The sequence below is a fragment of the Kogia breviceps genome, chromosome 2 (genome assembly GCF_026419965.1).
Source record: "Kogia breviceps isolate mKogBre1 chromosome 2, mKogBre1 haplotype 1, whole genome shotgun sequence".
Taxonomy (NCBI): Eukaryota; Metazoa; Chordata; class Mammalia; order Artiodactyla; family Physeteridae; genus Kogia; species Kogia breviceps.
The window spans coordinates 187,975,950-188,001,670 of record NC_081311.1 but is presented as its reverse complement, the minus strand read 5'-3'; the positions used below and the strand labels follow the sequence as shown (position 1 = coordinate 188,001,670).

Here is a 25,721-nt window from a genome sequence, read left to right as displayed (position 1 = left end):
CTCCCTCAAGGATTTTGTTTGCAGTTGTATTTTGTTTATTTTCTCTACCTTGTTTGGTGTCACATGGGTACATTCCTGCTGCTAGATCGAACCCTCCTCCTTCAGGACAGAGACTTGGCATCATCCTTTTTCACTTTTTCATTAATGTCTAGAGAAGGAACATGGGTTTGAGGTCAACATGTTACTGAGTCCAGGCTCGTACTGCTCACCCCGTGACAGGCCAGTAAATCGAGAGACAAGTTGTTGGGCCGAGGAAAATGAGAGACTTTATTCAGAAAGCCAGCAGACCAAGAAGATGGTGGTCTAGTGTTCCGAAGAAACATCTTGCCTGGGTTTGGATGTTCGTTTTTTTTTATAGAACATGAGAGGGGGGAGGTGAAGAGGTAAATTAAAAAGGGTGATCAATTCGGAGGGGATGTGTTAATTTCTTCTTTTCTGCATCCATTCATAGGTGAGCCGGATCAGGATGTTTCCTGTGAGCTGAACAAAGGTATTTTAGTTTAATGCTCATTACCTGGGAGACAGGGTTCCCAGAGATGGGCCATTATGATACTTTAAGCTGTAGGCAACATCCCTTCATTATTAACTTGTAGCAAAAGCAATAGAATACAAAGGTTAAAGTAAAAGAAACATCCAATATGGAGTCAGATTTGTTCTTCCCTATTACAAAGATAGATCTTCACAACCCCCCTTTTTCTCAGCTTCTGCCACTTGTTATCTTTGTGACTTGTAGCAGGATGTGCTATGAGGTGGACGTTAGGAGCTCCAAGTCTCTTGGGGCTGATGTGCCTACGTCGTGGGGCATGCAGTGAAATAATGTACACGGGTGCCTCATACAGGGCCTGGCACAGGACATATTTGTAAACGTAAATCTTTAAGTATGGGGAGAAAATTATCTTTCTAAAAAAGAGAAAATAGGTTTTATAAATATGGCTGTCTTCCAATGAATTAGAGGTGCCTGTTTAATGATCTCTCCAAAACCCCTAAAACCAGTGTCAAGTTCGGAATCCCTTGCCAGTTAGAATCATTCTGAGAAAATTGCTGCCACTCACTCTTGACAACACATGCTGGAAATAACAAGGGTCAGGTTGAGTAGCTGAAGCTCCCAACTCCTTCTCACCCTAGACATCATTTTTAATGGTCTGAAATAGCAGAATCACTCAGATCCACTTCCTGCCCCCTCTCTCCTCCAAACACCTGGATATTTTAGTTGTGTGGAACCAGATGATGGCTACACTTCCCTACCTAACCTCTTTGGAAGTAACTGGTGGAGCCAATTCTTAATTGTTTCTAGTTCAAAGAACGACTTGGCTTATGATTTGCATATCTGCCACCTAATTTGCATATCATGCATAAATCTTTTATTACCCTGAAAAATTTAGTTGAATCTATACACATTTTAATCCCTTTAAGGGTATACAAGGCCCCCATGTTCTCAGAATTGAATGGATTCTTGGGGACACAGGCATTTCTTTGTGTTTTAAACTGTAAGGGTTAACTTAATGCCCACCTTCTTACTCAAAGGGCCAGGACTTGCTTACTTTGTAAGGAGCGTGCCAGGTCTCCAATTCGGCTGGCGGGAGCTCTCTGCAAAGATGACAATCATTCCAGGACTTGGAAGCCAAATATTATGTGGCTGGCCTCCAACGATCTGGAAAACAGTTTAGAGGTTACTTCTGAGGCTGATAAAGTTGTTCTGCCAAAAGGCCAAGATCATGCAATTTGACCTTTTGCGAACTTATGGGACTTATACCAAAATAAGTTTGCCTATAAATGAACATTCAAGGGCCTTGATCTTTTCTGTATTGTTAATGAATAATAATGATAATAATGAGATAATGATAAGAATAACAACTATTGCAAACCAAGGGCTCATCTTGTTCCAGACCTTATACTAAGTAGTTTATATTCTTTCTCCTGGAAATTCTCACAGTATCTCTCTGTTAGTCCCATTTTTATAAATGAGGAGCCCAAGCCTAAAAATCTTCAAATAACAAGGTAACTAAGGGGCTGAGTTAGGATTTAAACCTGAGTTTCTCTAAAAGCCATGTCTTAAACTGTCCTGATCGCATATTTACATTTTTTCAAAAACTTAAAATAAGGCTCCAAACCAATTAAATTATTTTGTCCTTACTTGCTTTCCTTTCTTTCAAAAACTAAATGTTTTCATGCTATTATGGGGGAAATATCAAATTTACTGAGCATCTCCTCTGAGTCAGGTACTGTGTTAAATGCTTGCTGTCACTTTATCTCATTTACTCCAAATAATCACAATTGTAAGTGGGCGTTGTTATCTCCATGCTTAAAGATATGAAAACAGATGATCAGAGGGGCCAAGTAAGCTGCTGGTGGTGACACAGCTGATATGAGGTAGAGCCAAGATGTGGGCTCTTTCTGCAGATAACAGCACAGTGGTGCCTTCCTGGAGGAAGTTTTAAAGGGGGCCCATGTGTCCATTAGAGTTCATACCTTACTCTTAACACTCCAGATTCTTTTCCTCAGCATTGATTGGCTTGGTGATTTTAATAAATCATCTCCAATAATTTCTTGGGATGTGCCTTGGAGCCAGGAAGCATGATCAAGAATAGACATTTCTCACTGATGCCTGATTTATATTTTTAAGTTTCCAAGATTATTGTTATTTATAAGAGGCTTTATTATACCTTTTGCTTCATGACTAAAATTTCATAACATTCTTAGAAATATGTGGGTTGATAACTACAAATTTGAAATCTTTACAGCATGAAATTTTCTTAGGTAAAAAGAAATCTAACTTTTATTCTCAAAAGAGACCAAAAATAGTTTGGGGGGAATTTTTATGCACCTTAAAAAATGGCAAGTAGTATGGAGTTCACATGGCTTTCTCTTTCCTGAACTAACAGATAGCTCTAGTGTGAAATTTAGCACATCCTTTGAACAGCCTGGTAGAAGTGAGGATATTTGTTAATTCCCTGATACCTAATAAGATGTCATGTATACATCTGACACTTGGCAAACTATGGATATTTAGGCTTTTGCTCTCACTCAAGCCAACATTGCTAATCCATGCCTTATAGCAATGGGGCTTCCGCTATACCAAATTTCCCAAAATACTACCATATAGGCTACATGGTGGGAGATGGTTCCTTCCTTCAATACCAGCGGCTAAAGGGGTTCAGCTCTACCAGAATTTCTCGAAGTGTGGCTCAAGGACAATTTAAATCAAAGTTACCTGGAATGTGTATTAAAATGCAGACTCCTTGGCCTCACCTTAGAATCTTTGCTGTGAGAGGGTCCCTCGGGTGGTTTTTATGCAGAGGGAAGTTTGAGACCTTATCTTCTATACTAATTACTCATGTCCATCCTCACCCCTCACCTTAATCCCACAAAGAGGAAAACTTTATTGCATGTGAGAAAACAGATTCATAAAGGATAATTACCTATTGTTTTCATCACATTTAGTTTCTCTGTAATCCTTTATGTGTTAATAGTCAGCTTCTGATTTTTCTCTGCAAGGGTAGCATTAGTGATGCTAAATGCACAATTAAACAAGTATAATTTGAGAAGTATAATTCAACCAACACATTTGACCTTCACCCACACTAAAGCTTTTATAGTTTTTAATAGGTAGCAAATTTGAAATATTGATTTATCATCCCTTTAAGGACATTCTTCTAATGCTGATTATCAACAAAAGTGTAAAATTTAGGCATTCAGATGAGAGAGAAAAAACAGGATGCTTTATGCATGTGTGTGTGTGTCCTGCCACAATGGTTTCAGTTAGGAATATCGCATTGGATGTATTTAATCGGGGAGGAACACAGTCTGTGTTCCTCTGTCCAGGGTAATTTTTTTTTCCTATGCTTCAAGTGCAGGAGATTGCTCTGGAACACTTTGTAATTTCTGAGACTCTTTCCCCTGGAGATAATAGGTGTTGACCTGAACACTTTCCTGCTGGATGAATCCAAATGATGGGCGTAGAGAGAATTATTAAGCCTGAAAGAGATAGAGAGCCTTTCCCAGCCTCCGTAGGGTGTAGCTGGCTCTACTTTTTTGCATTTGCTGGTGGAAATAGGGTGTAGTGTGATTGGAAGGCCAAGCCTTACTCTGCAGTTAAGCCTGCAGTTAATGTGAGGGTGAGTGGTCAACTTCTTCCGAAAGGAGGAGAGCTGAACTGCCGTTGTCAGAGCCGGCCATCCCCACAGAGCCCTGATTTACTGCTCAGCTGAACAGACACTACACTGCTTCCTAATGAAAACCCCAGGAGCGCCTTACTGTCCAGTCACTTCCTCACTTTGCTTCCTGAAAAACCCCAAAGCAAACAGAACCCAACAACCACCACCCGCCCCAGAACTCCAGAAATAGGTATCTCAGCACGTCATAAGAATGGAATACCCTTGCTAAAAGGGGTGTTTGGAATAAACTGTTCCACTTCCTAAATGGTATGCGGTTGCCAAAACATATTTGTCTTTCTTTCTAAGAATAACTGAAAAGGGGCTTTCATGACTTTTAACAAGTGAGGTGAGAAAAGTAGTACTTTTCTGCCCAAATCTCTTCTCAGGTAGACGATAGCATTTCAGTTGGTTATTCTTTTATGAAAGGGTGTCTATAAGTCAATAAGTTGGTCAGTCACAGAGTGTTAGAATGTCTCTCACTCTTCTATAAATACACACCAACCCACTTCCTGGGTCCCCCCTTGACTATTTTTTTATTAAGTTACTCACCTGTTCAAAACCTTTGCTTCCTTATTATTTATTCTCCTCAAATTTACAGTATTCCATAATCTAGCCACATTCTACAGTCAATAGTTATTTCCATGTTTTTCTTGTTGGATACTTCTCTTGATTAAATAATAATGATAATAATACTAAATATAATAACCATGCTACCTTTTATTGCATGCCTTTTGTTCAAAACCCTACTCTAAGGGCTGATTTCATTTAATTTCACAACTACCTTATGAGTTATTCTGATTAGCTGATTCTTACTGTCTCCATTGAACACGGAAGCAAAGTTGGGCTCAGCATGGTTAAGCAGCATGCCCAAGGTCACACACAAGGCCTGTCAGACCCGGCCTCTTAAACACTGCACATGCCCTGACACCACTTCTTCAACTGTGTTGCTCCTCTTGCCTAAAATGCACTCTTTTTCATCTCTATTTAAAATCTTACACAACTTTCCAGGCCCACCTCAATGCCTCCCTCCTTCAAGAAGCCTTTCCTGATGATTCTAGCTCTCATTGACCTCCCTCCACTCAGAATCCCCAGAATGGCTCATCACTGTCTTCACATTGTATGTGTCTTGTCTTCTTCAACCAGAACTCATAAGTTTTTTACCTCCCAGATGTTCTATTACTGTCCTGGCAACACAGTAGGTGCTCAATTAAAGATTTCTGATTTGTAAACCCTTCAAAACCAATTACTTACCTGAATGCCCAAAAAGGCCCTGCTAAAACAAGTATTTTTATGAGTTTTGAGCCATGCACAAGGGCACCTCGTTTCTTATGGACGCCCAACCCATTCAGATGAATTGATAGTTTTCGTGCATTGATCTCCAGGCAAGTCAGCAAAAAAGACTTGCACCTTATTTTAATAAAAGTGATCACTATAAATGCTTAAAATAATTTTGGGGTCTGAATTCAGTTTGGAGCCAAAAGCCATCTTTTATATATTTTTTATTTTATCTTATTGAACATATGTATATTTTTTAAAGGATAATAGAAATCTCAGTTGTGCAAGGAATACTGGGGTTTTGAGGTGGACATTGATATTCCTTGTGGAGTGACTAATGCCTCACTGGGTTCAACGTGTGATAGGTATGCAAAAGTTGTAACTATAAGTCTCCAAAAGGATAATGTGTCTTGCTTTTCTGCAAGTTACAATCAGTCCTTGGAATTCTTGTGTGACTCTTGGGATCAGCAAAATTTGGGAGCAGTTAAAATGTCATCTGGCAAAAATTTGAATTTTCCTTTTGGGTTGAGACATGTGATCATAGAAAACCAACAACATTCATTAAACACTGAAAATTGTAAGCCTGCAGTAAGCATCACGAGGAACTACAAAAGAATCAGCAAGTTAGAGTTTTATACAAGGGCAGTGTCTTAGTCAGCTCGGGCTGCTGTAACAAATACCATAGACTGGGTGACTTAACAGACATTTATTTCTTACGGTCTGGAGTCTGGGAAGTCCAAGATGAAGGTGCCTGCAGATTCGGTTCCTGGTGAGACCCTTCTTTCTTGCTTGCAGATGGCCACTTTCTGTGTCCTCACATGGCAAGAAGAGAGAGATTGAGTTATCCTGCCTCTTTCTCTTCTTATAAGGGCACTAATCCCATCATGGAGGCACTACCCTCATGATTCTATCTAAATCAAATTACCCCCCAAGCTCCAAATACCAGCACGTTGGGAATTCGGGCTTCAACGTATGAATCTAGAGGGCGACACGTTCAGTCTATCACAGGCAGGAAGAGAGAGTGAATGAGTTGAGGAGCTGGCCATACGCAAATTAAATCACTTTAATAAGAGAGGCAGAAATACCAAATGCTCAGGGTCTCAAGAAGCAGAATAAAGATCCCCCCTTAGCATTTTTCAACATCAATCAAGCATCATTCACACTGAGAAAATGCTTCACCCCATCTCAAATTTTATATAGAGCAATTCTCAAACCTCGTTCACCCTAGAATGACCTAGAGATTGAAAAATTTTTTTTAATTTAAAAAACAATGCTTGGGGCTTCCCTGGTGGCGCAGTGGTTGAGAATCCGCCTGCCGATGCAGGGGACACGGGTTCGTGCCCCGGTCCGGGAAGATCCCACATGCCGCGGAGCGGCTGGGCCCGTGAGCCGTGGCTGTTGAGCCTGCGCGTCCGGAGCCTGTGCTCTGCAATGGAAGAGGCCACAACAGTGAGAGGCCCGCATACCACACACACACACACACAAAAAAAAACCATCAATGCTTGAAGTCAGTAAACTGCACATTAAAAAACCCCCATTCATGATTCTGATGCCTAGTGAGTATGGAGACTCTCTTCTCTATAATTATCAGAATTTGGATGCTTTAGGAAGGCTTCTTCCCTGCTAACTTCTGACCTGTGCCACCAGGGTACCACTTTTGAGGACTTGGGATTAAACCTACTTCTAATGGAAAAGCTCACACAGCTTTTGGGTGTAAAGAGGCTCTGTAGTAAAAATCATAAACAGGGTTTCATGCTAATAGTTTCTTGAAGTATTTTATTCAAAGACATAATCAGAAGGATGTGAGAATGGGGCATACCATGAAAAGGGTCCAGGACTTCAGGTCAGGAGTTTGGAAGTGAAAATTGGTGTCAGTAGAAAGGATCAGAGTTAGTGTAGATGCGTGGTTTAAGTTTTAAAAAGGCTTCTTGGGAGAAATGAGTTTATAGCCCTAAGTTTCTATTTATCTTCCCAATATTTTATAAGCTTGATGAGGATTCAGATAGTGTTCATTTGTCTTAATATCTCCAACACTTATGACAATTCCTGACACAGAATAGTCAGTAGATAAATGTTGGGTGAAGTGACTCAGCCCCTGAAAAAAGACTGAGGTTCAATTCTGGATACAGACTTCTTTGATTTGACCACTCATATATAGCACATGTTTCTTTCACAGTCAAGGGTAATTTGACCATTCCCAAAACAACAGACCCCTGTTATAATGCAATTTATACTTTCACAGAATAGGAAATACTACCAGGTGTGCAGCAAAAATGGAAATAAAAAAATTCTATTTGTCCATCTGTTTTGAATTTTAGACAAGTCAAGATTTCTTGGATATATGAAGCAAGACAGATCACCTTTAGTCAACTTTATTCTCATTGGTTCATAATCCTTTGTTCATGTTTACTGAGTTGGTAGAGCAAGATATATTTCCTGACCTCAAGGATTGTCTACTGTAAACAGAAGCTAATAAATATGAAGGACTTTAAAAGTATTCTACTTAAAATTAGAGGAGGAGGATTATTTGCGTGTGACTATGTGCATGTACAGGTATTTGTATATGAAGATGCAAAGATATAACATGTAAAAATACCTTGGAGAGTAAAATCATGACACTTTTAGACTTGAAACCCATAGTTGCTCTTATCAAAGTCCTCAAACGCTCAGATTTCCTAAGGAAGAATGTGGCTATGACTTAGTCAAAGTCAAGGATATTAACTGAGCCATATATATATATATATTTTGCGGTACACGGGCCTCTCACTGTTGTGGCCTCTCCCATTGAGGAGCTCAGGCTCCGGACGCGCAGGCTCAGCGGCCATGGCTCACGGGCCCAGCCGCTCCGCGGCATGTGGGATCTTCCCAGACCGGGGCACGAACCCGCATCGGCAGGCGGACTCTCAACCACTGCGCCACCAGGGAAGCCCCGAGTCATGTTTTTTTAATGTGGTGTCTATAGTGAAGGCACTTGTATCGGGGCAAACAGCTGCTGCAACTTCACTTCTTTCTGTGTTTCTTCTACCATACTGGGGAGAAGGCCCATCCACTTCTTTCATCCTTTGTTTCCTTTGGGTATATTTTGTTCCTAGAATACGGGAGGAGGAATCTCACTTTTTCTTTGGCTCCCTTCTTCAGTCTTTCTTTGGGTTCTCAGATCCTCAGGCTTAGACAAACCTGGAATTGGTAGACTTGAGTAGGCTTTCCCTGCATTGGAGGCAGTGTCACACACTTGTCCCTGTGCTTACTTCCTCCTTGAAGCGACCAGCATGCTCTGCTCTGAGCTTTCTTCCCACCACAGCATCAACAGTCAAGATGCAAGCATGGGCTCCAACGCAAAGACAAAGAATAGGCTTTTCTGCTTTTCTTATTTAAAGATGGCTTGTAGGCAACAGCACCTCATGGCATCCATAGCCTTCCTCATGAATGTTCTAGGTTTGGTTTAGGGGCCAAGCACTCAGCTAGGAAAGTACTTTTTCTGGCCACATTCCTCCATGCTTAACTAGTCACCAGAGGCTCTCATAGGAGGAGTAGCTGGGCTAGGATAGAATGTGGGTATTCCTGGGACCTCTGCCCAAAGCCCAAAGCCCATTGTAATATATTTCTAACGTTCTCCAATCCATGAGAAAATCTAAGTTTTGAAACAGATGAATACCTTGTATTTAAGCCTAATACAGGTAGACATTATAAGGAAATATTGTGGACATTAATACATTAATATGATACATATTTACAAACAAAACCAAAAGTTCAATTTTCCTTGCATGTAAAATTTATTATTCTACCTTAACTTTAAAATAAAAGTACAGCTTGTTATTTCATCTTGCAAACATCTGGTATTTTACTTCTCTTAAATAGCATTATCCTGTCCAGATAGCTGTGCTTAAAATATATATCAAATAAGCTGAAATTTCTGTTATCAGTAATATTGAGAGGTATTCTGGGAACAAATATTAGGCCTGTTTTAATTAATTAATTAATTAATTTTAATGACAGAACAAAGATGGAAAAATAAGAAACGGCTTGTGGAAAGAAGCCAAGGTCATTAATGCAACTCAAAGGAGATTGTAGTAGGCTTCTTCTTGTAGTCACAGCATCAAAAAATGGTCATTTTTGATTCAGAAAGGGATTTCTGTCTTCTCTGTACTTACTCCACATTCAGGATCTTGTTTGTGGTCATTGGAAGCTGATTCTAGAGAACATGCATGAAGCTGAATTAGGAAGTGTATTATGTACACAGACCAAATGAAGACGCTCTTTTGCTGCGTCAACCAAAACAATGTCTATGTCGAGGAAATGATGTCAGCATATCAGAGAGATTTGCATTATAATTAGTTTCTTAGAAAAAGCTGAAAGATTAACTTTTCAATAATTCCACTTTTGGACTGAAGAAATCCTTTGAGTTATTTTAAGTAGTACTGATTCTTAGGGGTGGGGGGAACAAAAACAAAACAACCACCACAATCTTTAAGTATCCTTCTTATACTCTACAACTCTGCTTTCCAGAACCTACACTTTTTTCACTTTATTATTATTTTTAGAACAGTTTTGGCTTTACAATAAAATTGAGAGAGAGGTACAGAGATTTTCCACATAACCCCTGCTCCCAACATGCATGGCCTCCCCCATTATCAACATCATTCACCAAAATGGTACATTTTTTTTACCAAGGATGAACCTACATTGGCACATCATAATCACCCAAAGTCCATAGTTTACCTTAGGGTCCACTCTTGGTGTTGTATATTCTATGGTTTAGATATATGTATAATGATATATATACCTGTCATTATAATAACATTTATTTATTTATTTATTGCGGTACGCGGGCCTCTCACTGTTGTGGCCTCTCCCATTGCGGAGCACAGGCTCCGGACGCACAGGCTCAGCGGCCATGGCTCACGGGCCCAGCCGCTCCGCGGCATGTGGGATCCTCCCGGACCCGGGCATGAACCCGCGTCCCCTGCATCAGCATGCGGACTCTCAACCACTGCGCCACCAGGGAAGCCCGATAACATTTATTATAATAGTATTTTCACTGCCCTAAAAATCCTCTGTGGTCTGCCTGTTCATCTCTACTACCCCCATCCCTAGAAACCACTAATCCTTTTACTCACTCCATAGTTTCTTTTCCAGAATGTCATATAGTTGGAATCATGCAGCCTTTTTCACATTGGCTTCTTTCAGTAGTAATATGCATTTGAGTTTCTGCCATTATTTTTCATGACTTGATAGCTCATTTCTTTTTAGTGCTGAATAATACTCTTTTGTCTGGATGTGCCACAGTTTATTTATTTATTCACCCACTGAAAGACATCTTAGTTGCCTCTAAGTTTTGATGATTATGAATAAAGCTACTATAAACATCCTTGTAGGTTTCTGTGTGGATATAAGTTTTCACCTCCTTTGGGTAAATACCAAGGAGTGTGATTGATAGATTGTATAGTAAGAGTATGTATGGTTTTGAGAAACTGCCAAACTGTCTTCCAAAGTGTTTGTATCACTATGCATTCCTACTAGCAATGTAGGAGAGTTCCTGTTGCCAGGGTTTTGTGTTGTCAGCGTTCTGGATTTTGGCCATTTTAATAGGTGTGTAACAATATCTCATTGTTGTTTTAATTTTCATTTCCCCGATGACATATGATATGGAGCATCTTTCATATGCTTAGCTGCCATGTGTATATATAACCTTTGGTGAGGTATCTTTTAAGGGCTTCGGCCTACTTTTTAATCAGTTTATTTGTTTTCTTATTCTTGAGTTTTAAGAGTGTTCCTTGTATATTTTAGATAACAGTCTTTTATCAGATGTATCTTCTGCAAATATTTTCTCCCAGACTGTGGCTTGTCTTCTAATCTCTTAATGATGTCCATTGCAGAGCAGAAGTTTTTAATTTTAATGTAGTGTGGCTTATCAATTATTCGTTTCATGGATCATGAGTTTGGTGGTGTATCTAAAAAGAGATCACTATACCCAAGTTCATCTAGTTTTTCTCCTATGTTATTTTCTAAAAATTTTATAGTTTTGTGTTTTACACTTAGGTTTGTGATCCATTTTGAGTTAATTTTTGTGAAGGGTGTAAGGTCTGTGTTTAGGTTCTTTTTCTGCATGTATATGTCTAGTTGTTCCAGCACCATTTGTAGAAGAGACTATCTTTGCTCCATTGTATTGCCTTTTCTTCTTTGTCAAAGAAGAGTTGACTATATTTGTGTGGGTCTATTTCTGGGTTCTCTACTCTGTTATTGATCTCTTATTTGCCAATAACACCCTGTCTTGGTTACTGTAGCTTTATAGTAAGACTTGAAGTTAGGTAGTGTCAGTCCGCCAACTTTATTCTTGTCTTTTAACCTTGTGCTGACTATTCTGCGTCTTTTGCCTCTCCATATAAACTTTAGAATGAGTTTGTCAATATCCACAAAATAACTTGCTGGGATTTTGATTGGTATTGTACTGAATCTATAGATAAATTTGGAAAAACTAACACCTTGACAATATTGAATCTTCCTATCCACGAACATGGAATATCTCTTCATTTATTCCATTTAATTCTTCATTGATTTCATTCATCAGAGTTTTTCAGTTTTCTTCCTATAGATCTTGTACATATTTTGTTAGATTTATGCTTAAGTATTTTATTTATTTGGGAGCTAATGTAAATGATATTGTGTTTTTTATTTCGAATTCCACTGGTTCATTGGTATATAGGAAAGCAGTTGACATTTGTATATTATGCTTGTATCCTGTAGCCTTGCTTTAGTCACTTATTAGTTCTAGAGATTTTTGCCAGTTCTTTCAGACTTTCTACATAGATGATTATGTCATCTGTGAACAAAGACAGTATTATGTCTTCCTTCTCAATCTGTATATCTTTTGTATCTCTTGCTTTATTGCATTAGCAAGGACTTCCAGTACAGGGTTGAAAAGGAGGGGTAAGAGAGGACATCTGTTCTTTGTACTTGATCTTAGTGTGAAAGCTTCAGGTTTCTCAACCTGATGTTAACTCTAGGGTTTTTGTAGATAGTCTTAATCAAGTTGAGAATGTCCTCCTCTATTCCTAGTTTACTGAAAGTTTTTATTATGAATGGGTGTTGGATTTTTCAAATACTTTTTCTGTATATATTGATATTATCATGTGATTTTTTTCTTTTTTAGTCTGATGATGGGATGGATTACATTAATTGATTTTTGAATATTGAACCAACCTTTGCACACTTGGGATAAATCCCACTTGGTTTTGGTATTTTATTATTTATTTATTTATTTATTTGATGGCAACTACAATTTTGTCTCATTTTTTTTTGCAGTTTTTTCTTCAGGCATGTCCAGATATATTTGGCCCCAAGTTCAGTGATATTTCAGTGGCTCAGGCTATTAAGGCCACCACTGAATTATTAATGAAGATTTGCCTGCTTTTTCATTGAAGGTAACACAGTTGTGACTAGTAAAGTTCCACAAAAATGATGAAAAACATCAAGATGTATTAATAAATTATGTTTGATATTGTTGTTGACAAGAAACAGAAAATACTTCTAAGCAGATGATCACTAGGCAATTTAGTTTTCTCTAGTAAGTATTTTATCATCATGCTTGCATCTGAAACACAATACCTTAAGAAGACACGCTTCAGCCCAGAAAAGAATGATGCATATAAAATGGACCATTTGTTTACTGTTGTTACATTGCTTTTCTTCCAAGAAGTTTATGTAGTTTTAGATAATCAAGTGATAGGAGGTCATTTTCTTTTGTGAATCTTCTTACTCTTTAAAAGAAATTATCTGTCTAAGAGGACTGAAAGCTAGTTAAATGATGTGTCCAACAGCACACCTGCTTACTTCTTAGAGCAGTGAACTCCCTTGGAACACAAGATTTTTCTCATATGATCCATTTTGTGTTGGGATTGCTAAAGTTGGTTTCAAGATAATCTCAATAATCTATTTTTAATACTGGATAAAATGTGTATTCCCATTGCAAAGTCAAAACCTTCTGCTTATTATGCTAATGTGATATTTACAAAAGCCATCACCATAGTTTCCAGTCCAAAGTCCCTCAAAGCCTTAAAACTTGGTCAATGAAAAGTCAAACTCATGCACATGCAACTTTTAATTTTTTTTTTTTAAGTTTTCTTAAATAATAGAAAAGAGGCTCAAGGAGAAACATTTTTGGCCATATACATGTAGCAAATGTATCAATTGCAAGAAGAGATTCAAATAATAACTATGATTGACTTCTAGATGTTTAGTAATGTGGTGAGTAACAGGGTCTTTTATCCAGAAAAGTATATTTTCTTAAAATAATCTTCATTTGATATTTCCTCCAGTATTCAATATTTTATAATTAACACGAAGTTGAGCAAAACCTTCCACTTTCTACCCAGAAAATCTTTCCTTTGTGATAATGTTAGTATTATATTATATTCTCAAACCTAAGTTTTGTTCAATAATATCTTAGACTGTCAACATTTGCAGCAATTTGGGGATCTTATATAGAACAATTAGTTCTGGACGACATACCCTTCCGTTCCTGAAGGCAGCATTGACTGAGCCACAGTGCCCACACGGAGCAGTGTGATACCATAACCAGATAATTTGCTTCATACATCCAGTCAGGTAACTGGAGACAACTCTATAGATCTGGCAAGATGGCAGAGACGTGGTCTGCATATTTCAGTCCTCTGACAGTCATTTTAGGGGTATGTATTAATTTGTTATTTATGCACTTATCTTAAAAGAATCACTCCAGTTCATACATTCTCAACTGGGCAACACTGCCCCCCAAAGGAACCATAATTTGTCCTTGCAGAGTGAAAAAAATTTACTTTTCCTTTTTTTAAAATTTACTTCTTCTATGTGTAAAGCACGGATATACTTGTAGTACATAAACAGATATATACAGAATATCTGTGGTATTAAAATTTACTGAGAGGGATAAGTAGAAGAAAAATGAACAAAATGGCTCCTAAGAGGACAATAATGAAAAAAAAAAGTTGAGTAAGGCCACTCTACTTGCATTCAGAAAGATTAATTTAAGGTATCTGTATTTGTACCTCTCAGAAAGATATGTAGCTGCAAAGTTGTCAATAATGTTTTAGTACTGCAGCTATTACTGTTATTGGGTTTTTAATTCTTTCTTTGTTCTCTATTCTATAGCTTGGCCTCTACAGTTTAGCTGTGATAGCAGTATGTCAAATTAATTTACTGTAAATTCATGTAACTATCGGTTGACTTCAAAAATTCTTTAATCACTCAGTTTTTTACTTAAATATTTTTAACTTTAAAACTCACTTAAAAAGATAATGTAGCATGTAGTATTATAGATATATATTTAAGAATATTCTCATATTCTCCCTATGCCATCTAGATGCTGGTTATTCATTAAACAAGTATTTATTAGGTAATTACTATGTGCTATAGTAGAAAGATTCAGCAGTAAAAGACAAAAGAAAACAATTTTTTCTGTCTTCATGAAGAGGAGAAATGAGCCTTAAAGTACTAATTTTATAATTAGTAATTTAAATACAGTTCTTATAATACTTAGAAGATCAAAGAGTAAAGACTTGAAGGCATTATATGAAAGAGCATTTTTCATAGAGAACTGGTCTTGTTGGGGGATAAGAACTTACTTCATGAAACGATTTCAGCTGAATCTAAAGGATGCAAAGGCAAAAGGAGAGACATGCAAAGACAGAGGGAATAAAATGCATGAGGATTCTAAGTATAAATGAGCCTGGCTCTGTGGAGGAACCAGAGAACCTGTGTGGCTGGAGAGAGAGGACCTAGGGGACGGCGGGCACAGTGAGGTTGGTGGACAGTGGGCCAGATAGTGTAGAGTCTGTGAGCTGTTTTAAGGATTCGGGGAAATACTCAAATAGATGGAAGTCAATTTTAGAGTTTTAAGTCACAAAGTAAATTAATGTGATGGTAATGTTGAGATAGATGCATTCTTTTTTTAATTGAAGTATAGTTGAATTACAACATTACATTAGTTTCAGGTGTACAAGGTAGTAATTCAATATTTATACAGATTACACTCCATACAAAGTTATTATAAATATTGACTATATTTTCTGTGCTGTACATTATATGCTTGTAACTTATTTATCTTTTAAAATTTTTATTGAAATACAGTTGATTTACAATACTGTGTTAGTTTCAGGTGTACAGCAGAGTGATTCAGTTATACATATATATATATCAATATATATATTCTTTTTTTTAACTTTCTCTTCCATTATAGGTTATTACAGGATATTGAGTATATGCTCACTCAATATCTTTTAACTTATTTATTTTATACAGAGTAGTTTGTACCTCTTAATCCCTTCACCTATTTTGCCCCTACCCCAACCCTATGCATTCTGAGGGTATTGCAGAATTTTAGTTAGAGGAGTGTGGGTGTGGCACACCCACTCATGAAAAGGCTTTTGCATGAGCCCACTTGGATTGTCGCCATAGAGATAAAATGATATTTAGAAACTGGTGATTGATTAGGTATTAACAAGTGAGGAAGAAAGAGATACAAAATAAGAGGCTTGGAGTTCTACTTGTACAGCTGGGTGAATCGTGGAACCATCCCCTAGACAGCATATGTGGGGTGGGGGAGAACCAGTATATGCTATTTCAGGAAAGCCAAGACTGGGGTGGACTGGGAAGAAAGGCATGGAGAGAGATTAGGAGCTCAATTCTGAATATACTGAGTTTGAAGAGCCTGTGAGATATTTAAGTGGAAAAACTGAGTAGGAAGTTGGATATACCACTCATCTGGACTTATTAGAAGAGAGATCTGTGCTGGAGACAAAATTTAGAGTGTATAATTCGACAACTGGAACTCCAGGCATGAATGAGATAACCTGGGAAAAGGAAATCAAGGAAGAAGACGATTGAGCCCAGTAGTGAACCTTGTGTTATGCCAACATTAAATGTTCAGCAGAAAAAAACTGAGGTGGGTAGGGAGGTTACTGGAAAGCCAAGAGTGTTGTATCACCAGGGAAGAAGATATTTCAAAATGGTAGAAGTCAGTTGGGTGACATGTTACTGGAATTCCCAGTAATATGAGAATAGCACAGCAGCCATTGGACTTGGTGACCTGGATCTCTCTCTGAGAACTATTCAGCCTTGGAGTTAGTGGGGTGAGATTAAAGTACACAGAGACAGAGCAAGTGAGAAAACAGAAGCAGCAAACACAGACAACTCAACCGTGAAAGGCAGAAGAAAGAAAGAAGAGCTGGAGAAGGAAGTAGTGACGAAGAGGAAGGCCACACTGTAAAGGACAGACTGGAGGAGAACAAGGTCAGTACGAACACGGAGGACTGGACTTCAGAGGTGGAGGGGCAGCTCTCTGTTCCACGGAAGAGAAGAAGTTAAGGATGAGGGAAAATGCAGTAAGTCTATAGGCTTGGCCACAGGAATTTGAGAAAGTTCCTGGGTAAAATATTTTCCTTCTTACAAATATCCAGCCCAAATCAGGAACACTCTCAAATTCCTGTTACATAGTCCTTAAACTTATCTGTATGTTCGCCCAGGACAATGCAAAAGACATCTAACCAGTATCCCTCATGCTTTCACTCCAGCTGCCCAGCAAGTTCTCTCACTCTGTCATATCATAAGTAAGAAGAAGTCATTTTTGGCTCCTAATGAAAACAGAAAGAGGAACTATGACTCTGGTATCTTCCAGAGATAAAGCCCTAACATAAATTCTTGGTGGGGAAGGTTATCGACTTATCCAAAGCTCATAATGGTTTTGCTCCTTTTGGCTCAAGGACTATAAGTTTGGTGCCAAGAAAATCTTATGTCCCTTCTGGCTTCTGCAAGGAGCATGCAACATAAATGTGACCGGACAGGGACAAAATTGACACTTTCTACTTTCCCTTTTCTTGCCTCTGCGTGGATGCCAAGGATTAGATCACGTTTTAATGGGAGATTATAATTCTTTTAGGGATTAATTCAGTTGAAATGTCAAAGAGCTGGGTGGGGAAGATTTTTTCAGCACCTCAACTCAAAGGAGAAGAAACTTTATTTAACTTCATATTTCATGTCTGAAGGGTAGGGAGCTCTAAGTTTTAAAGGGTCAGTGATGCTTCCAGGAAATGCCAGGCTTTAGAAGATTTTCTAATTTTCTGTTCTCTCTCCAGAAGGAATTCTTGCCCTTTTCCCACCAAGATGAATCAGATAATGTTTAGATCTGAATCACATTCCCAGGCACATACCCCTGGCTATGACATGACCACATTTGCTGTGACTGCCATTTCTTTCCCACTCCAGAGAGATTGTCATAGTTCAAGAGAGAGTGATGTGCATTAACTTAACAGAAACCTTAATGTAGGCTCTAAATAACACATATTATGTTTCACAAGTTATATATGTTATTCGTATATATATTCAAATTATATATATTTTTGTTTTGTTTCTATATGTTTCAGGTAAACAACATTATAATTCAACATCTCTATACACTCCAGAGTGATCAACACTTCAAGTTATCATCTGTCACTATACAGTTGACCCCCTTCACCCATTTCACCCACTCCAAACCCCTCCCCCTCTGGTAATCACTAATCTAATCACTGTTTTGTTTGTTGGCTTCTTTTGTTGTTGTTTTATTCCTAGTTTTATTTTTTTTAATTTCTAAAATTCTGTAGCGCTTTACAATTTTCAAAAGTTTCACACACAAGATTTCATATAATCCCATAATAACCCTTTCTTTTAATCCCCTACTCCTATATCGCCCCTCCGCACTCTCTTCTCTCCACTGGTAATTGTAGGACCATATTATTCAATAAGACAGCAAATCCTCTCTAAATGGTTTAATTCAGAAGAACAGACAAATGACTTGGGAGAGGCATCTATAATCTGCCAATAACGCGGCAGAATTTTTCTTATGCCAAGAATTATTTCACTGCCTGCACACACGCTTTTATATCCTATTTCTAAATCAGTATCCAACACTAAATTTTAAAATAATTCTACATATTTTTAATGGAAGTAATTTTGGGTCCAGGAGCCATTTATTCCAGGGTTATCCAATAAACGTATAATGTGAACTGCACATTTGAACAACATATGTACCTTTAAATTTACTAGCAGCGGGCTTCCCTGGTGGCGCAGTGGTTGAGAGTCCGCCTGCCGATTCTAGGGGACGCGGGTTCGTGCCCCGGTCCAGGAAGATCCCACATGCCGCGGAGCGGCTGGGCCCGTGAGCCGTGGCTGCTGAGCCTGCGCGTCCGGAGCCTGTGCTCCGCAATGGGAGAGGCCACAACAGTGAGAGGCCCGCGTACCGCAGAAAAATAGATAAATAAATAAATAAATTTACTAGTAGCTGCGAATTCCCTGGAGGTCCATTGGTTATGACTTGGCGCTTTCACTGCCTGGTCCTTGGTCAGGGAACTAAGATCCCACAAGCCTCGTGGCGTGGCCAAAAAAGAAAGAAATTAATTAATTAAACAAACTTTAAAAAAATAAATTTACTAGTAGCCACACACACACACACAATAGGTGAAGTTAACTTTAATAATATATTTAAATATTCTCATTTCAACATGCAATTAACATAAAAGGAATAGCAACAGGATGTTTACAGTGTTTTCTTCATACCAAGTATTCAAAATCTGGTGTGACTTTTACTCACAGCACATCTCGATTTGGAGGAGCCAGTTTCAAGTGCTCAGCACCCACAGGTGGTTCATGATTACTTTCTCAATAGTGCAGATTCACACGTTACATCTCATTAAATTCTCTTCACAGTCAAGGGTAGTTATTATTACTTTCCTCATTTTACGGATGTGGAAACTGAGTATATGGAGGTTAAGTCAACTGGCCTAAGGCTCACAGTGGAAGAAGTGGTAGGACAAGGACTCAAACTCGGAGGGTCTGACTTGAAACCCTGTTCCTTAACCACTGTGCCCTATACCTTGAAAGTTGCATGGAGACCTAGGTTCTGATGCTTTCAAAAAGATCTTGAAACACGATGCTAAGTGAAAAAAGCCAGTCATAAAAGGCCACATATTGTATGATTCCATTGATATGAAATGTCCAGAACAGGCAAATCCATAGAAACAGACAGTAGGTCAGTGGTTGTCAGGGGCCTGGGGTGCAAAAGGAATGGGGGTGAATGCTAACAGGAACTGAGTTTCTTTATGCGGAGATGAAAATGTTTTAGAATTAGATGGTAATAATGGTTATGCAACTTTGTTAACATACTGAAAACCAATGAATTGGACACTTCATAAGGATGAATTTTATGGCATGTGAATTATATCTCAATAAAGCTGTTACCCAAAACAGAAGATCTTGAAATCCCGAGAGAGAGCCATTGCAAATTCTTCTTTTCTTGCCTTCCTTGCCTCATCCTAACTTCTGGTGGTTTCTGGCCATCCTTGGGTTTCCGTGGCTTGCAGCTGCATCACTCCAGTCTCTGCCTCGGTCATCATGAGCCCTTCTTCCCTCTGTGCCTGTGCCTCTGTGTATTATCTCCTCTTCTTGAAAGGACAACAGTTATATTGGATTTAAGGCTCACCTAATTTGGTAGGGCCTCATCTTACATCATCTGCAAAGAACCTATTTCCAGATAATGTCACATTCTGAGATTCTGAGCGGACATGAACTTTGGGGGGACATTACTCAACACAGTACGAGTCTACTTATATCAGATGCTTTCTTGGGCACTAGGGATGTAATGGTGAATAAGGCGGACATAGTCCTGTCCTCTATGAACCACCAGTGACGCATGGAGAAAGAAGACAGACATCTGCCAAATAATTGCAGAGAAGCTTTCCTGGGTGATATGTGTCTAAACAGAACTGAGAGTCAGAAGGAGGGATTTAGGCTCACCCTTCAGGAAGCAAACTCCTTGAGAGCTGGGACCAGGTCCTACTAGTCTTTGAAGACTTTATGCCTGGTACATGGTTGATGTACAGAGACTGGATACTGAATGAAACATAGGACTCACTTCATTACAGAAGTGAGGTCAAAAGACTCTGGCAAGAAGGTCAAAGACTTATTTTGAGGTTATTCATAGTGACTGAAGGAAAGACCACGTATCTCTAACTAGAGAACATTTCAAACCTTGAACCAAACTATTGAGACAAATATATCTTTTTCACTTTACCTCCATTTTGGCATCTCTTTCTGGTACCATTTCTGATTGGTCTTGAATTTGGTTACTTTCTTTGTGATTACTGAGAATAGTTATATGGCTCATTATATTGATAATAATAAAATCAAGTTGTATAATAATCTGTTTTCTCTTTTATGAATTTATTATGTTCTCCTAGATATTCAAAATTTCAGTATATTTTGGAATTACTATGCTTTTGGGTTTTCAAACTTGACTATTGGCTAAGTATGTTACTGGAAGGCAATGAGGAAAATTCAAGGATTGAGAATCTTAATTTTTATCTAGGAGGCACGAGGAATAAAGTGCAGCTAGAGTTGCCATAACAGAGAAAGGGTAGTTACTCTTGTTAGCAAGGAGAGAAGGATATTTTGTTGCTTTTGTGGTTGCGTGGTGTCCTTGTTTATGTTCACACATGATTCCAGAATGGTCTTACTCAGGCTTGGTTCCATCATGGTCATGGTGTGACCTCATCTGAAGTTGAAATTCTGTGAAATTGTTTTTGTTTATAGGGAACATTGTGGGTTACTACCAGCTGTTAGTTGTCAGAGTTTTCATTTGGTTTTCATCACAGAGACATCTTGCCCCTGCTGCCCTGTTTGCCTCATACCCTATTAGGGAATCATTTTTATTAGGTTCTTGTTTATCCTTGCAGTATTTTTTTTTTTACGAATATAATCATGTATATCCTTATTTCTTCCTTTGCAAAAAAAGTGGCATATTAACATACTGTTCTACACCTTGCTGGCTTCTCTTAACAATGTACACAGGAAATCTTCCCATATCAGTACACAGAAGTCTCTTTCATTCTTTATTATGGGTGTAGAGTACTCCATTGTCTAAAGGTACGATAGTAATTACTGAATTTTAACAACAAATGCCTAGTACTCCTAAAATAATATTGTGTGGATGGCTGTTTATTTGTAAAATGCTGAGCTTACATTTCAAAGCATTTGCTGTATTAACCAGAATCAAGACAGTTGTGATAGACACTCTGGTGTAACTAGCTTCTATTCTGGGGTCCACCAGCAATTTTCTTGGCAAGTCACTTAAACTCTCTGAGCCTCAGTTTTCCTATCTGTTAAAACAAGGAGTTGACAAATATTTGAAGCCCAGTCAAATTCTATCCTTTGATCCTATTTTCTCATAGCTGAAGAGGTTTACAGGTTGATGTTTAACACCTCAGTTTCCAGAAGAAACAAAGCACGATTTGTAACACTTGCTGATTGCCATGGTGTAGATACTCCTACTAGGAACAATTTCAAGATACTAACAGCTTAACAACCAGCTAGCAAAATTTCTGAAAATTTTACAATAAGCTCTTGGAGCTGGTACAGTCTGATCTCAGCATATGATGGGGAAAACGTTCTAAAAAAAGGCACACTGAGATTCAGAGAGTATAACCTCCTCAGATAGAATGTATATCCTAAAAGCTTAAGATACATCACACTTAGATTGAAAAAAAAAAAAAAAAAAAAGAAAACGAAAACTAAAGAACAGTATTTTCCAAATCTACTACCTTTAGCATTTCCTGATGCTTTCATTAGTTTGTAATGCAGAAGGAATGTTAAAGAGCAAACAGAAACTCACTTTAATAAATATATATTTACCTAGTGTTTATGAAGAGGCTTACTTCATAGGTCAAAGTTTACTAAGTATACTATCTAATTCTGACTCAACTATGGATGTATCTCCTAATCAGAAGTTTTAAAATAAATTTATTTGTTTATTTATTTATTTTTTGGCTTCACTGGGTCTTGGTTGCTGTGCGTGGGCTTTCTCTAGTTGCGGCGAGCGGGGGCTACTCTTCGTTGCGGTGCGCGTGCTTCTCACTGCGGTGGTTTCTCTTATTGTGGAGCATGGGCTCTAGGTGCATGGGCTTCAGTAGTTGTGGCATGCAGGCTCAGTAGTTGTGGCTCGTGGGCTCCAGAGTGCAGGCTCAGTAGTTATGGTGCACGGGCTTAGTTGCTCTGTGACGTGTGGGATCTTCCCAGACCAGGGCTCGAACCCACGTCCCCTGCATTGGCAGGCAGATTCTTAACCATTGTGACACCACGGAAGCCCCTAATCAGAATTTTTGAAATTACTAGCACTCTGGCCCCACCCAAAACTAATTCAGTCAGAATTTCTGAAGGATGGGGCTCAGACACTTGTCTGTTTTAAAAGAGTTCCAGGTGCCAACGCCAACAGGGTTAAGTATAACCAGTCTTTTGTTACTTGGTATGTAGGTCTGACTTTTCTCTTTCTTGGTATGTAGGTCTTCTGACATTTCTCTTTCTCTTTTGAGGTGAAACACACTGTGCAGATAAGTACCCACAAACATGTATTGATTCAGCTGAACTAACTCAAGCAGGAAAAAAATCTTTGAGATCCTAAAACATGGCTAATGCAACAGATCTCTCTGAAAAATAAGCTCAACAGAACTCATAATCTGGCCGACCATTTTATTGCTCAAATGTAAAACCCACTGCAAAAGTGAAAATAGAGCTTACTTAAAGGTCTTATTTCTCTATGTGAGATTTGAGTTTGTTTTGTTTTAAAGAAAGGTCATCTTGCTGCTTCTTTTTTTCTGGCCTTGAGAAGCAGTGGACTATCCCAGCACACAAGAAATTAATTACCCTGGAGGACTAGATACAACCAGTTAGTTGTATCTAGTTGCCATGGAGACAAAAGCTATATCTCCCAGATTTTCCAGAATCATCTCTATTTCATGAAATTTTATTCTTTTCAATAAATATCACTGATAAAAATGCAAATATAAGTGGGATTTGATTACTTTTCTGTGTGCATTAATACATAAACGAAAAAAATACTTTGCCAAATAGTGAATCCCTGTCTTTATTAAGAAAATTTAAGGATTTGTATAATTTGAGCAATTTGTAAAAAAAAAATAAAAATAAAAATAGAGAGTAAATCCAAGGTATTTTGAAATCCTGTTGGAAACACTGGAAAACCAACTTTCCTAGAGTCCCTCTGGCACTTGCAGAAAGGTGGTGCTATGCCTATTATAAGTTAAAGTTAGTACCACACGAGAGGCACAACAGAACTCATGCAAGATTTCATTACAAATTCTGTCCAATCTGATATACTTTCGGTCTTCTGAAGAAAACCCAACGTAGAGCTACATCTCTAAAACTTAACCCGAGTATTATTGATTAGTCAACATGGTAGTATTTTTTCCTTAAAAAAGACATGTTTACCCTCATTATTTGAAGAATTTTTCAGTTATTCCACACAATCGGAGTTTAGTTAATAGCAACGTGCCAATGTTGGTTTTTTAGTTTTGACAATGTCAGTTCATGTAAAACGTTAACATTAAGAGAAACTATGTGTGTATACGTGGGGACGGAGTGTATATAGGAACTCTGTATTTTGTCTTTGCAATTTTTCTGTAATCCTACAATTAGTCCAAAATAGTTTATTAACAAGTAATTTGTTATTATTAATTGTAGTGGATTAATTAATTAATCATAATGGATATTGATACGTGTTGTACTGATTATGTTAGGTCAACAATGGAAATAATTTGGGGAAATTTGTGGTATCTCTGCCTTTACTCTGGGATTTCATAGTGAATGTTAAGCTTTTTCTAATGAATAATGCAAACATGCAATTTTAGGACTGTTTTTATCCTTTGTTGCATCATCTATAGCTTTAGAAATGTCATAACTTTCATTCTGGAACAATTCATTGTGGAGATTTAAGTGATAGCATTAGCTATCTTTGAAGTACTGAATTTCTTTTTTAAAAACATTTTTTATTGAAGTATAGCTGCTGTATAATATGTAAATTACAGGTGTACGACATGGTGATTCACAATTTTTAAAGGTTATACTCCACTTATAGTTATTATAAAATATTGGCTATATTTTCCATTTTGTATAATATATTCTTGTAGCTTATTTTTTACCTAATAGTTTTTACCTCTTACTCACCTATATCTATGTTGCCCTTCCCCGTTCCCTCTACCCACTGGTAGCCACTAGTTTGCTCTTTATCTGCTTACTGAATTTCCTTACTCAAATCTCTGATATGCTAATATTGTACATAATTTACTAGAGGTCTAATGTTTCCATTTTGTTATTTTTATTAAGCCAATTCCTTTTGATCTATGAGTGACAAATTTGCAATAAACTCTTATTTGTCCTCATTAAAAAAAAATCTGTTCTTGTTTTTCTTCAACTTCTCAGGGCAAACAGCACTTAAAAATCAACCTGTAATTTTGCCATTTGCAGCAACATGGATGGACTTGGATATTATGCTAAATGAAAGACAAATACTGTATGATATCACTTATATGTGGAATCTAAAAAATAGAACAAACTAGCGAATATAACAAAAAAGAAGCAGACTCACAGATATAGAGAACAAACTAGTGGTTACCAGTGGGGAGAGGGAAGTGGGGGGCAACATAGGGGTGGGGAATTAAGAGGTATAAACTATTAGGTATAAAATAAGCTACAAGGATATATTGTGCAACATGGAGAATATAACCAGTATTTTATAATAACTATAAATAGAACATAACCTTTAAAAATTGTAAATCACTATATTATATACCTGTAACTTATATAATATTGTATATCAACTATACTTCCATTTAAAAACATGTTGTTTCACTGGCTTAAAAAAAAAAGTCTGTGCTTCAAAGGGTTGAAATATCCCCTGGTACTTACTACCTCCTAAACTGGTACAGAAATTTGGGATGTGTTAGTGATTTACCTTCATTTCTGCATGGGCTAACTAAAGTTTTTTTATAATTCATATATAATATCAAATGATATTGGGTCTAGAAAAGCCCTAGGCACATAGTAAGTGCTTAATATGTTTGTTAGATGAAGAAACAAATTAAATAGTTAAAATTAATGTTTTTTCTATTTAGCTGCTTTTATTTTGTTCTTAATTTGCTTGAACATATAGATCTGGCCTATTTCCAGGAAAGTTTATTTCTAGGTGTACATTTATCAAAGTCTCCTTTACAGGGCAATCCAATTGAGTGTATGACATAGCACTATTATACAATTTCTCAATCAGAGAACCGATCTGGCTTATGTCTAGCTCAGAATTTAGGCTCATATGAGTTTTATGATTTTTTGGTTTTCTTCCTTTTGACCTGGGCTCCAGGCCTAGCTCTGCAACGACTGAGTTAAATATATCTTCAAGTTTGCAATAAATGAGAGATAAAATGT

The 25,721-nt window shown here is 37.8% G+C and overlaps 1 long non-coding RNA gene across 1 annotated transcript in view; it reads left to right on the top strand.

Annotated features, from left to right (window-relative positions):
* Positions 1–289: 289 nt before the first annotated feature.
* Positions 290–25,721, top strand: part of LOC136793630 (uncharacterized) — a 75,623-nt gene continuing 50,191 nt past the window's right edge. The window contains exons 1-2 of the long non-coding RNA XR_010839230.1: positions 290–340; positions 452–490. This is a non-coding gene — a long non-coding RNA (uncharacterized lncRNA). The remainder of the gene's footprint in view (positions 341–451; positions 491–25,721) is intronic.